This window comes from Gopherus flavomarginatus, chromosome 1, assembly GCF_025201925.1.
Source record: "Gopherus flavomarginatus isolate rGopFla2 chromosome 1, rGopFla2.mat.asm, whole genome shotgun sequence".
NCBI lineage: Eukaryota > Metazoa > Chordata > Testudines > Testudinidae > Gopherus > Gopherus flavomarginatus.
Window position 1 is genome coordinate 303,637,745 of NC_066617.1, and position 13,982 is coordinate 303,651,726.

Here is a 13,982-nt window from a genome sequence, read left to right on the forward strand (position 1 = left end):
GCAATGACCTTTTGCATGGAGAGTCAAATATAAATTCATGTGCTGGAGCAAAATCGGTTTCTTCATTTGAATTAGTCGGTAATAGCCCAGATCAGAAAACTGACACAATTCAGTACATGTTCCAGATGGACGTAGCCTCATCTAGGATGGAGACCGAATTATTCCTTTTAGCTCTTTTCAGCCTTTATTTTATGTAAAGTTTAAAATTTTGGCAAGATAATATGACTTAGTAAACCATAGCTGAATTTTTAATGATCAGAGAACTGGTCGCTGTACAGTAGCTTCCAACTTTCAGACAAACATAAAAATGTTTTTGTTTATCCTTCACCTTTATGGCTAGCAACTTTTCAGCTTTGAGTAAATAGTTCGCATTTATTTTCTCAATGGCTCTTTGTTTCGTACCATCATAAGTCAGTTAAATTAGAATTGTCCAGTTAAACCAGATGACCCAAATAATTCTAGATGACAGTACATTTTGTTCTGTGTTTCATCCCTCTACTTAAACAAATACCTATTTACTTTATAGTTAAGCAAATGTTTAGGCTCTAGAGTGTCTGTTTATAACTTTTGCCATGGTAACATTTAGTTTGGCATACAATGTGATTTTTTCAGAAAGACACATTTTACTCAGATAAAATGTAAATATGACTGAAAAACAGAAACTGCCATTGACTTTCTGTGGCTTCATATTAAATATTAGGCCTCAACAACCAATAGTACAGCAGCAATGAGTTAGTTTCTTTCTGTCTTTGGGGGAGGGGCTGGGGGGTGTATTTTTAAAAAATCATGGCACGCTCTGGCACGACTGGTTGTATTATAGTAGTGATCTTACATTCACTGTCAATAATAGTTTTTGGTGCACAGTCTGTTGCTCAAACCAACAGATTATAACATACCAGTGGGGTTTGGTGAAATTGGAGTTTTCCAAATACAAAAAATATGGTGATTTTTACAGTTCACTTCTTGCAAACCAAGCCCATATAGAGGAAGCTCTTGGAGCTGTAAATTATTTGCATCTACATGACTCCAAAAAAAGCAGGAAAATTGAAAGATTGATGATTGTTAGAGAGCCATTCAACAGATCTCTACTTTGGTACAGTTTGTGTGCTATTGATTAGCATGAATTAAGGATCCTGTTTTGCAATAAAATTTTAAAGTGGGGCTTCTACCACCTCCACCTATCCAGTCCCTCACATTTTTCTATTATGCCTTTTCATCAGACTCAGGAGAGCAAACATGGTTACTACATTGTCTGAATGTATACCATACAGTGTTAGAAGTGGTTCATTTCCACTTGTGTTGTGTCAGAGGGCTAACTTCATCACTGTTGTAATCCCACTTGAGAATGGGAAAGGCATGAAGGGATTAACTATTCATATCAACCATCCCAGGATACCTTTAGTGGCATATTCACTGTGGATTAGTTCCATGAAGAGGACTTAAACCTTGTCTACACTACCCAGTTTCCTCAACAAAACTTAGGTTTCATCGACAAGAGTGGCTATGTACACACTGCAGTGCTCCTCCCGTCAATTTAATGCTCCTGCTACACTGACATGATAAAACCACCTTGCTGAGTGGCACACAGCTTTTTGCGATGAAGTTAGAACAACGCAGTGTCAGTAGACACTGTGTTTGCTTATGTCACACTAAGTGGCCTCCAGGAAGTGTCCCACAATGCCCATCATGACCGCTCTGGTCAGCAGTTTCAACTCCACTGCCCTGCAGCTAGGTACACAGGCAGCGTACTCTCCCTTTAAAGCCCTGGGAATTTTTGAAATTCCACTTCCTGTGTGCTTGGCATGGAAAGTTCACATAGCATCTTCCCAGCTGACCATGCTGGCTTTCTGCAGCAAACATGCCCAACTAGTGTACCCTGGAAGAGTTGGGTCTGTGAGGAGAGGAGGCTGTACAGCTCTGTTGTAGCTCTGAGCCAGCCCTAGGAACTTTGACACCTATGAGCAGATTGCTCATGGCATGGAGGAGAAGGGGCATGAAAGGGACATGCAGCAGTGCCTGCTAAGATCAAGGAGCTGAGGCAGGCATACCAGAAGGCAAGGGAGGCCAACCGTCGCTCTGGTGTGGCGCCAAAAACATTCCACTTTTACAAGCTGCTGTATGCCATCCTCATTGGCAACCCCATGTTCATCACCAAAAGTCCCATGAATATATCAGGGGGACTGGATGCAGCATAGTCAACCCCGAGGACAAAGTGGTGGACAAGGAGGTCTTAGGCAACAGGGTCATCCGGTGGTACACTAGGACCACTTTTGGACTTCAGAGTGGTCTAGCCAGTCCCAACTCTGTTGTGCCTCAAGCAGGAAAGGGAAGCTCCAGAAAGTACTCATTTTGCTTTGATATTGCATAGTTATATGACAGGGGTAGGCAACCTATGGCACACGTGCCAAAAGCGGCACACATGCTGATTTTCAGTGGCACTCACACTGCTCGGGTCCTGGCCACCGGTCCGGTGTGCTCTGCATTTTAATTTAATTTTAAATGAAGCTTCTTAAACATTTTAAAAACCTTATTTACTTTCCATACAACAATAGTTTAGTTCTATATTATAGACTTATAGAAAGAGACCTTCTAAAAACATTAAAATGTATTACTGGAACACGAAACCTTAAATTAGAGTGAATAAATGAAGACTCGGCACACCACTTCTGAAAGGTTGCCAGCCCCTGTTATATGAGGTAGAGGTATCCTTTATTTTATTACATGGTGCACATGGGAGAGAAATTAACAGCACTAGGTACTGTTTGCATCTGTGTCTTATTCTCCTGTGCAGCTATGCAATGGAGACCCTGCAGAAAAGTTTGTTAATGCACATTGGGATTTCCCAGGAATCCTCCATAAAGAAAACTCCTGAAGACACTCTACAATCCTCTGCTGAAGGTTCCGTGCTTTGTTTCTTCCCCTGTTGTAGAAAACTTTGCCAGGCCAATCAACAGTTAGAGTGTCTGCAGGAACCAAAGCAGCACACAGGCTAAGCAGCATGCAGATCCAGTCTGAAACCACACGGACACAGGAGATGCACCCTTGCATTCTCAGTTACCCTCAGTAGTGAGATATTGGCTTCAATCATCCCCACCTGTGCAAAACAGTGCCAGCATTCAAAATATGTCCCTAGGCGCTTGTACTGATCTTTTTCTGGAACCACTCAGACCCTTTCTCCCATCTTACACCTTCCTCCCCTGAGCTGAACTCACCATGTTTAGTGGTCTCACAATGCTGCATGCTTACCAAGGGTAAAGTGAGAAAGAGGGATATGTAACTTTTATAGACTCATAGACTCATAGACTTTAGGGTCAGAAGGGACCAATATGATCATCTAGTATGACCTCCTGCACAAGCAGACCACAGAATCCTACCCATCCACTTCTATAATAAACCCCTAACCTATGTCTGAGTTATTGAAGTCTTCAAATTGTGGTTTGAAGACCTCAAGCTGCAGAGAATCCACCAGCAAGTGACCCATGCCCCACGCTGCAGAGGAAGGCAAAAAAATCTCCAGGGCCTCTGCCAATCTGCCCCGGAGGAAAATTCCTTCCCGACCCCAAATATGGCGATCAGCTAAACCCTGAGCATGTGGGCAAGACTCACCAGCCAGCACTCAGGAAAGAATTCTCTGCAGTAACTCAGATCCCATCCCATCTAACATCCCCTCACAGACCACTGGGCATACTTACCTGCTGATAATCAAAGATCAGTTGCCAAAATTAAGCTATCCCATCATACCATCCCTTCCATAAACTTATCAAGCTTAGTCTTAAAGCCAGATATGTCTTTTGCCCCCACTACTCCCCTTGGAAGGCTGTTCCAGAACTTCACTCCTCTAATGGTTAGAAACCTTCGTCTAATTTCAAGTCTAAACTTCCTAGTGTCCAGTTTATACCCATTTGTTCTTGTGTCTACATTGGTATTAAGATTAAATAATTCCTCTCCCTCCCTAATATTAATCCCTCTGATATATTTATAAAGAGCAAGCATATCCCCCCCTCAACCTTCTTTTGGTTAGGCTAAACAAGCCAAGCTCTTTGAGTCTCCTTTCATAAGACAGGTTTTCCATTCCACGGATCATCCTAGCAGCCCGTCTCTGAACCTGTTCCAGTTTGAATTCATCCTTCTTAAACATGGGAGACCAGAACTGCACACAGTATTCCAGATGAGGTCTCACCAGTGCCTTATATAATGGTACTAACACCTCCTTATCTTTGCTGGAAATACCTCGCCTGATGCATCCTAAAACTGCATTAGCTTTTTTAACGGCCGTATCACATCTCATAATCATCCTGTGATCAACCAATACTCCAAGGTCCTTCTCCTCCTCTGTTGCTTCCAACTGATGTGTCCCCAATTTATAACAAAGTTTTATTATTAATCCCTAAATGCATGACCTTGCACTTTTCACTATTAAATTTCATCCTATTACTATTACTCCAGTTTACAAGGTCATCTAGATCTTCCTGTATGATATCCCGGTCCTTCTTTGTGTTAGCGATACCTCCCAGCTTTGTGTCATCCGCAAACTTTATTAGCACATTCCTGCTTTTTGTGCAAAGGTCAGTAATAAAAAGGTTAAATAAGGTTGGTCCCAAAACTGATCCTTGAGGAACTCCACTAGTAACCTCCTTCCAGCCTGACAGTTCACCCTTCAGTACGACCCGTTGGAGTCTCCCCTTTAACCAGTTCCTTATCCACCTTTCAATTTTCATATTGATCCCCATCTTTTCCAATTTAACTAATAATTCCCCATGTGGAACCGTGTCAAATGCCTTACTGAAATCGAGGTACATTAGATCTACTGCATTTCCTTTGTCTAAATAATCTGTCACCTTCTCAAAGAAGGAGATCAGGTTGGTTTGGCACAATCTACCTTTTGTAAAACCATGTTGTAATTTGTCCCAATTACCATTGACCTCAATGTCCTTAACTACTTTCTCCTTCAAAATTTTTTCCAAGACCTTACATACTACAGATGTCAAACTAACAGGCCTATAGTTACTCAGATCACTTTTTTTCCCTTTCTTAAAGATAGGAACTATATTAGCAATTCTCCAGTCGTACGGTACAACCCTTGAGTTTACCGATTCATTAAAAATTCTTGCTAATGGGCTTGCAATTTCATGTGCCAGTTCCTTTAATATTCTTGGATGAAGATTATCTGGGCCCTCCGATTTTGTCCCATTAAGCTGTTCAAGTTTGGCTTCTACCTCAGATGTGGTAATATCTACCTCCATATCCTCATTCCCATTTGTCATCCTTCCATTATCCCTAAGCTCCTCATTAGCCTTATTAAAGACTGAGGCAAAGTATTTATTTAGATATTGGGCCATGCCTAGGTTATCCTTATCCTCCATTCCATCCTCAGTGTTTAGCAGTCCCATTTCTTCTTTCTTTGTTTTCTTCTTATTTATATGGCTATAAAACACTGTGAGTGCATTCACAATACTGACTCTGTGTATTGTTTCTTTTGCTCCTGCAGATGTGCCCTTGAGGGCCAGCTCGTACACACTGGTGAAGTGCCTCCGTCAGATAAAGAGGCAAACAAGGAGGAGTAAGGAGGACATGTTTTGAGAAGTGCTGCAATCGTCTGATTGTGCAGCTAGTGAGCACAGTGCATGGAGACCACAAACTAAAAATGGATAGCCAAGAGAGGAGACAGGGGCAGGAGGGATAATAAAGCTCAGGTCCCTCATTGTGCTGCAGCTAGAACATATCCATGAACAACAACTCCTCCTGCAGCCCATACAGAACTGCGTTCCATGCCGTCCCCAAGCTCCCCACATACTTTATTTGCATATTCCCAGCCCATCACAGTACACCCTGACGAACATGCCCCATAATAACAGCTGGGCTTAGACACAACTGCGAGAGCCTCGTTGGAGAGAGTGCTGCTCAGTGTCATGTCCCTTGTAAGAAATGGAAATCTGTGTATTGCTGTTAAATAAAATGTTAGTGTTAGAAATACAATGATTCTTTTTATGTATTCTACACACAGTGGTTGCCGCAGAAATTCATACACCGTGCCAATCGGCACATTTGCGGACTATAATTAACACTCAGGCAGCAATCATTACAAGGGTCATTCAAGGCAGCAGTGCATTACAGAAAGACACATTACTGGAGCTCATTGTCAAAATGCTGCTTCAAAGCCCCCCTGATTCTAATAGCTCCCCACTGAGCCCCTCTAATAGCCCTGGTGGCTGGCTGCTCAAAATCAGCCACCAGGCAATCCACCTCACCTCACCCCTATTCCAAGGGAAACTGTCCCCCTTGGCAGGCTGCTATGACCATGGGAGTATTTTCCCCACTGAGGTTTAACTTACCAAAAAGGAAGTGCCAGCAACCCTTTAATCTGCCAAACGCACATTCAATGGTCATTCTGCACCTGCTGAACCTGTTGTTGAAGCGCTCCTTGCTGCTGTTAAGGTTTCTGGCATAATGCTTCATGAGCCACTTGAGTAAGCGGCAAGCTGGGTCTCCCAGGATCACTATGGGTATTTCCACATCCCCTGTTGTAATCTTCTGGTCTCCAAAGAAAGTCCCTGCATGCAGCTTTCTATATAGGCTGGTGTTCCTGAAGATGCATGCGTCATGCACCTTCCATGACCACTCCACATTGACATCGGTGAAACGACTATGGTGCTCCACCAATGGCTGCAATACCATACAGAAGTAGCCCTTTCTGTTGATATACTCCATTGCAAGATGGTCTGGGGCCAAAATTGGGATATGTGTGCCATCTAATGCCTTGCCACAGTTAAGAAATCCCATTATCACAAAGCCATCCTCTATTTCCTGCACACTGCCTAGAGTCACAGGCCTTCATAGCAGGAGATGATGAATGGCCCTGCACACTTACATCACCACAACCCCCACAGTGGATGTCCCAATTCCAAACTGATTCGTGACTGACTGGTAGTAGTCTGGAGTTCCCAGCTTCCAGACAGCAATTGCCACATGCTTTTCCATCAAGAGGGCATCTCTCATTTTGGTGTCTTTGCACAGCAGAGGAGGGGGCGAGCTTCGCCCAGAGTTCCAGGAAGGTGGTTTTGCACATCCAAAAGTTCTGCACCACCGCTAATCATCCCATACCTGCATCACAATCTGATCCCACCCACTGAATGCTTGTTTCCCAAGACCAGTAGTGACGGTCCACCATGTGCAGCTGCTTTGTAAATGCCAAAATCAGTCTTCAATTGTTTCTTTCCTTGGCACACAGCAAACAGGCAGCACAGATTCCTGTTTAGATTTGCAGCTCATTAGATACTGCAGGTTCAGCCGCGTTATGTTGTAACACTCATCACAAGACTGGTGAGCAGTGCAGGAGCCATGCTTTCAGGCAGAGATGGTGTGCGCAAAGTTTACAGGAGCAGTTGAAAAATGGTGTGAAATATAGTCAGAAGCCCATGGAATGATGGCATGGAGAACCATGGGGCAGTGAGCCTGCCCTCATGCTGCATTCCGATCCATTCTCGGAACGCCTAGTGACAGAAGGCAGCAATTTGACAGTGTGATACCTACCACAGTGCACTGCTCTCCCTGTTGGTGCTAGAGCATCAACTGTGGACACACTCTGCCAACACAAGGAGTTTTGTGTGAACATGCACAAGCGATGTAATTATAGTGGTTTATGATCGTCTCCCTAACTTAACTCTGTAGTGTAGAGATGGCTTTAGCCTCAGCTGTGCAACACCTAACATTTTGGTGTCCTTTTGCCTAGTGGACGCCACAGCCCCAAATTAGGCTCCATTCACAAAAAACAGCACCCTGATCAGAGCACCACCTAACCTAGTCAGTCAAAAATGCCAGACAAGGTGGGCGTAGCAGAAGTCTAAAGTGGCAGTTAGGTGTCTAAAGCCCAATTAGAGCTATTTTAACAACCCACTCACAATTGTCATCATTTTACCCATAAAAAGTCTTACTTAATACGGTTTTGAAGGAGAATGCGCATGTCACTCTGATCCCAGTCAATGCCACACCTTTCTCAGCTGAAGGAATCAATATTGACTGATCTGAGGCATTCCCATCCTCTCCTTCTCTTTCAAATTTCACTGCTAAAGCTACTTCCTGGTCCACTTCTAATACATAGGCCCCAGTTTTAATTCTGTCAACCTCCATTTTTTATGCTGCAAAATGACTGTTGACTATAAACTAAAAAGCCACAAGCAAGAGTCAAACATTGAACTAAGGCAACTAAAAAATTATAAGCAGCCAGGGCGACCAGAAATTGTTCAGTTATGCACCTACACTTCTTTCTCTAGAAGAAAAAAACACTTGTATTAATCCACTTTTTTTTTAATATGGTGCATGTGAATTTTATAGAACCTAGCTATAGAAAAAATACAGCAGAAAAATAACTGACGATTCAAGGTCTTATAAATTGTTTCAAGTTTATGAAAGAAAAAAAATTAATTAGACTTTCAATTTTTTATCAGTTCTAAGTAATTACTTATGCTAAGACCCCTATGTTTAAGAAATTCTATGGTGAACATCTGTTATTAAATTAATTAGTCAATCTGCATTAAATTATCTTGGCATATGCAAAGCAAGCGCATCTCCCCACTACTCAAAACACTTTCTACATTATACTTTCCAGTGTTTATTTTAGACTAACCACAGTATTCAAGATTAAGACCGTCTCTATATTTTATTTTTAAATAATACCGGGACAGAATTCCAGTACAATACAACACCAGTTGCAATTGCACAGTCTCAAGAGCTGTTTGGTATGGAATATTTTCCCCTTCAATCATAGAGATAGATGTTATGTTCTTTTAGTACATTTTATTCCTCTTTGTTTACATATGTATTTTGGTAATGCAGCTTCTGATTTTTTTTTGATCCATGTAGCCTATTTTTTGTACACCAAAGAGTTACTAAGGGACAATCAATTTTCTGATAATAGCACACAATAGATTGATTGGGTTATTATATGCTATATCAGTTCTATGTACCACAGAAGTATAAAACCTGAATTCAATCCTCCTAAAGGTAGATAAACTATTTAGCTTCAGCAAAACAGAAATGGTCCTTTTCATCTAAACAAACTTATTCCATTGTTGATATCACAGCAGAATGTATTCTGAAAGAGTAACAGGCCCCTGTTTTTAAATCTGCGTTATATTAGACAGCCAACAGCTACAAGAAGACATAGAAGTGAGGAGGCTGGGAAGCGAGTTGATTAATGTGCAAGTTGATTTCACTTCTGGGACTTGAAATTGCATCTAGAGCAGAATGAAGCAACTGGGGGAAAAATAGTCTCATCTCACATCTTTAAAGGTCATAAAGGAAATGATGATAGGTGATCCAGGCTTAGTATGGCCACAGGTGTCTTATGTATTGAAAGATATACATCAGAATATCCTTATACTGGCAATCCTGTTGAAAAGGGTGGGGGGAGGACAAAAGAAATAAATATAAGGCACCATAAAAACTAAGAACGCTTTGTCTTAAAGGTTCAGATCCACTCAGACCACAGTTCCTTTGATTCAAAAATGTCTTGCTCCCACTAAATAAAGTTCTTTGATGGGTACAGGATCAGAAACAAGGAGTCTGAGGTGCACCAACACAGTGATTATATTTCTATAGTGCCAGACTAGAGAACCCTACATTCTAGGATCTTGGTACCAAAAGTGACTGAGACAGGGAGTGTTGTGTGGGCAGTACTCGGAACCAGCAATGTTCTTCATCATTTCCCACTCACTCATGAGTGACTTAGGAGTGTAATTTCAGATTCTGGAGGAAGCTGAATCTAGTCCACACTTCCCAAAAAGATAATGGTCCTGTCATGGGGTCTCAATAACACCTATTCTTCAGGGCTGTATTAACTATACAAAAGGACACTACTGTCTCCCGGGTGCATTTTTATTTTCCAATATGCTATAGAGGTCAAGATGGCAGCAAATGACTTCATCTTTGTGGTACTCTATGGTACCAAGATAAAACCACTTATAACACACTCTCTCAAATTATGCTGAGTCAGTGTGATATATAAATGCAAAAGAAGCCTTCATCCTTCATTTAAGCTAGGATTCATTATGCTTTGTTCAACTTTGAATTGAAATGCCTAGACTACGCTGCATAAGCCTCACATTCTAACTGTAAATATAAAAATGATCTCAGTAAAAACTTTGCTTAATTTGTTGCATTTCAATTTGAAGACTTGTATACAGTGGAAGGACATACCTTCCATTAAGTAATATGCAAATGGCAATTATACAATGTATAAATCAGATTTTTCTATTGAACTGTACTTTCTATTAAGGGATGGAAATGCAAGTTGGACCTTCACCTTCAGAGTACAACGAAAGACCCATCAATTTCACACAGGTCTTCTCCCAGTAATCAACCTAGAACAGGGGTCAGCAACCTCTGGCACGCAGCTCACCAGGGTAAGAACCCTGGTGGGCAGGGCCAGTTTGTTTACCTGCCGCGTCCGCAGGTTTGGCCAATTGCGGCTCCCACTGGATGCGGTTTGCCATTCCAGGCCAATAGGGGGCTGCAGGAAGTGGCACGGCCCAAGGGATGTGCTGGCCACAGCTTCCCGCCGCCTCCGTTGGCCTGGAGCGGCAAACCACAGCCAGTGGGAGCCGCAATCGGCCGAACCTGCGGATGCAGCAGGTAAACAACCTGGTCCAGCCCACCAGGGTGCTTACCCTGGTGAGCCGCGTGCCAGAGGTTGCCAACCCCTGACCTAGAACTTGACCCACCAACATTCCTCCTGGAACTGCCATTGAGGTTGAGGCATCTTAAAAAGTGGCTTGAAAAGAAAAATGGGGAAGAGTTTGTCTCCTTTTACTCCAGAATTGATAAACTAAATGTATTTCCAAGGGGCCTGAATACTATATTAGAAATGCTTAGGCAAATACAAATGTGATGTTGCTACTGTGTAGTTTGTCACATTTAGCCATTCTGTCCTGAAACACCATTGTCAATAAGATATGAATAATATCTTGATTATCTTTGAATCCATTGACATTATGGAAAATGAGATGCAATATTATCTATAGTAGTGACAGATGTTTTTTCTTGAGGTGTAACAGGTTCCCGTCTGGAAATCCACATGGGATTACACCGTTGAAACTTCTGGATGACACAGAAGAACAGCAGGCAGACTGCAGATTTTCTCTGTCCCTTACTGAAGTGAACAGAGTGTTTTACTCGATATATAACAGGATGATCTCTCATTAACTTCAGCTTTGAAAGACAATTTTCTACTCCTTGACTACAAAACTCCCTGAAGAAGGCTCAGAAGTTGTTATTTTTCTCAGAAGACCTGTGGTACAGTAAATCTTTCCACAAAGACAAACTGCAGAAACTAATAAACTGTTTGAATTCAATAGCACCAGGATACTAATATCAAATTCAGCAGTCAAGAACAAAATTAAACCCTTATTAGGAAAGGTTGTGCAGGATCACTGCCCACCGTTCTCTTACTGATATCTTTACTAGTAAATATCCTATGTTCAAATAAAGTTGAATCTAGCTTAAAAGGATAAAACAAGGAAATTCAGTGTTGACGCTTCAACTCAGTCCTTAATTCACCATCTAGTAGGCAGGTCTGGAGCTCCTGGGTTAGCACAATCCCAACACATTGTCTCAAAGAATTGACCTGCCCCATTTCTAAACTTGGAATACAAATTTATTATGTGAACACAAATGGCCAGACTAAAGGCCCACCCTAAATTGCTGAACACCTCCTAAAAATACTTGGCACTTTTCTCTTCTACAGAACTTAGTGAGAGCTAAAAGTGAGTGGAACCTTGCAGGATCAGGCCCTAATGCGTAAAATAAACAAAGGTGACTTGAGTGAAACCATTCCCTAGTGTGCTGACAATGTAAAATAAAATATTTCTCTTAGGACATTTTCCTGGCAAGACAACCTGACCTCTGACTGGTCTTGACAAGACAAAGTATAGTGCTCTTTCTAACTAACCAAGGCATCCACCTACTTTGACTTTTCAATGCTACCTAATAGGTCATGATTTAAAAATGAACATTTCCTACAGACGCATTGTTTCATTCTATTTACAGTAGGATCTAACTGCAGTAATTCAGATACCATTGTATAGTAACTGTTGGTAGGTGTGACTTTTTAATAGCAACCACTTTAATGCAAATTACATTCTGAGGAGGTTTAGTTGAGACTTTCCCTGTATGTGACTGTCTGTTCTAAACACCCATTTTTATTTATAAATATCATTGAGGACTTAAGGTGGTTGAAAAAGTTTACACTTATCATTGCTCAATGATGAAAGTTCATAAGTTTGTAATATAATGGCAATACACAGATGTTTTGTTCAAATACAATTATAATGCTACTCCAGTGAGCAATGACCCATCTCAGAATTCTCTTATTTTATCTGCAACACCTAGCCCTCTAAGTCTGGCCTTTATGACTTGATTATTGGACCCTTACAGCACATTATATAATTTGATCCAAGGCCCATTGACTTCAATGGCATTGGATATGGCCCCTAAATGGAGTAACTGGTTCTACTCGGAAAGCAACAGTACAAATGGAATCATAGGGCTTCTGTTTGTTGTTTCATTGATTCCAATTCCAGTCAGCTCAGTCTGTAAGTACAATGATTATTTTCTAGTTGCCAGCTCTGCAAACATAACCTCATATCTGAGTCAAACTGGATTCTTTCTGCTTGTTGTTTAACCAGTAATAAATATTCTGAAATCAGACCTTGGATAGCGTTCAAGTGCTACTGTAACAGAAGTCATCCCTCCAGACATAGGGAGCCTGCCAGATTCCTCACTGACGCTACGCTTTCACACAACAGCATCTAAGCAATGCTTTATCTCATCTCCAGTTGGCTAGGAGACTCCATCCTATCCCAATGGATGATGACCTGGCCTTAATTATTCATGCCTTCATCATTTCTTGGCTAGATTACAGCAACGCTATATACCTGGACATAAATTCTTCAGCACTTAGGAAATTCCAAGTAGCACAGAATGCTGCAGCATGTCTCCTCAGCAAAATAAGTTACCATGAGCACATCAAACCTGTCCTCCACTCTTTACAGTGGTTTCTGATAGAATTTCTAATCAAGTTCAAAGTCTCAGGCCTTATCTTCAAAGTGCTCTGTAGCCTGGAGCCAGGGTATCCAAAAGATCACCTAAAGCTCTCGGATGAAGACTATGGTCAACAACTTTGCTTCACTGGCACAGTGGAACTCTCTACAATAAGGGTAAAGCTCGTCTGTGTGGAAGATACAACTTTCTCAGAGGCCAGTCCAAGACTGTGGAATGAACTTCCATATGAAATAAGGACCACCACAGTACTCACCACACCAAGTGCAAAGTGCACTTCCTTGACCTTGCCTTATATAACATAAATACATAACAGGTATATTAAAAACAAATAAACAACCCTTCCTCACCCCCATCCCCCACCTCCCAAAAAACCTCTACCACAACAAAGCATTCCACTGCACACACTTCTCCCTTTAAGGAGAGGATGAGAGACCAAACAATATGTGACAGATGTTTATCACATTGCTTAATGCACTACTGGAAGGTGCTCAGATACAACAGTGATGAGTACAATATGCATAAAATAGAATAGAAGATAGCAGTACCATGCGCTGGGTTAACTGTCATAGGGTTAACTACAACCAGCTGACACAATGTTAAACTCTATTTGTCTCCACTGTCTGCAAAATCATCAAGTTTATGTTGGTGGGCACAACTCCTCAAGGATGTGTTCTGACACAACCTAGTTATCTAATGAAGACAAACCCTTGAGCATGCTTCTTTTGACACTTCAACAGAGCCACGCAGGATGGAAATGTCAAAGGCAAATCCCAGCCCATATCCTGAGATGAGACCAGGATATCAGATGCAGAGACTTGTGATAGCAGCAACTATAGATTTTAGCCTTTAAAAGAGGGGCACATTGCTCTCTTGACCTCAGGTTTTTCTGTAGCTTTCATCTAAGCACTGATACTAGACCTGGGAAC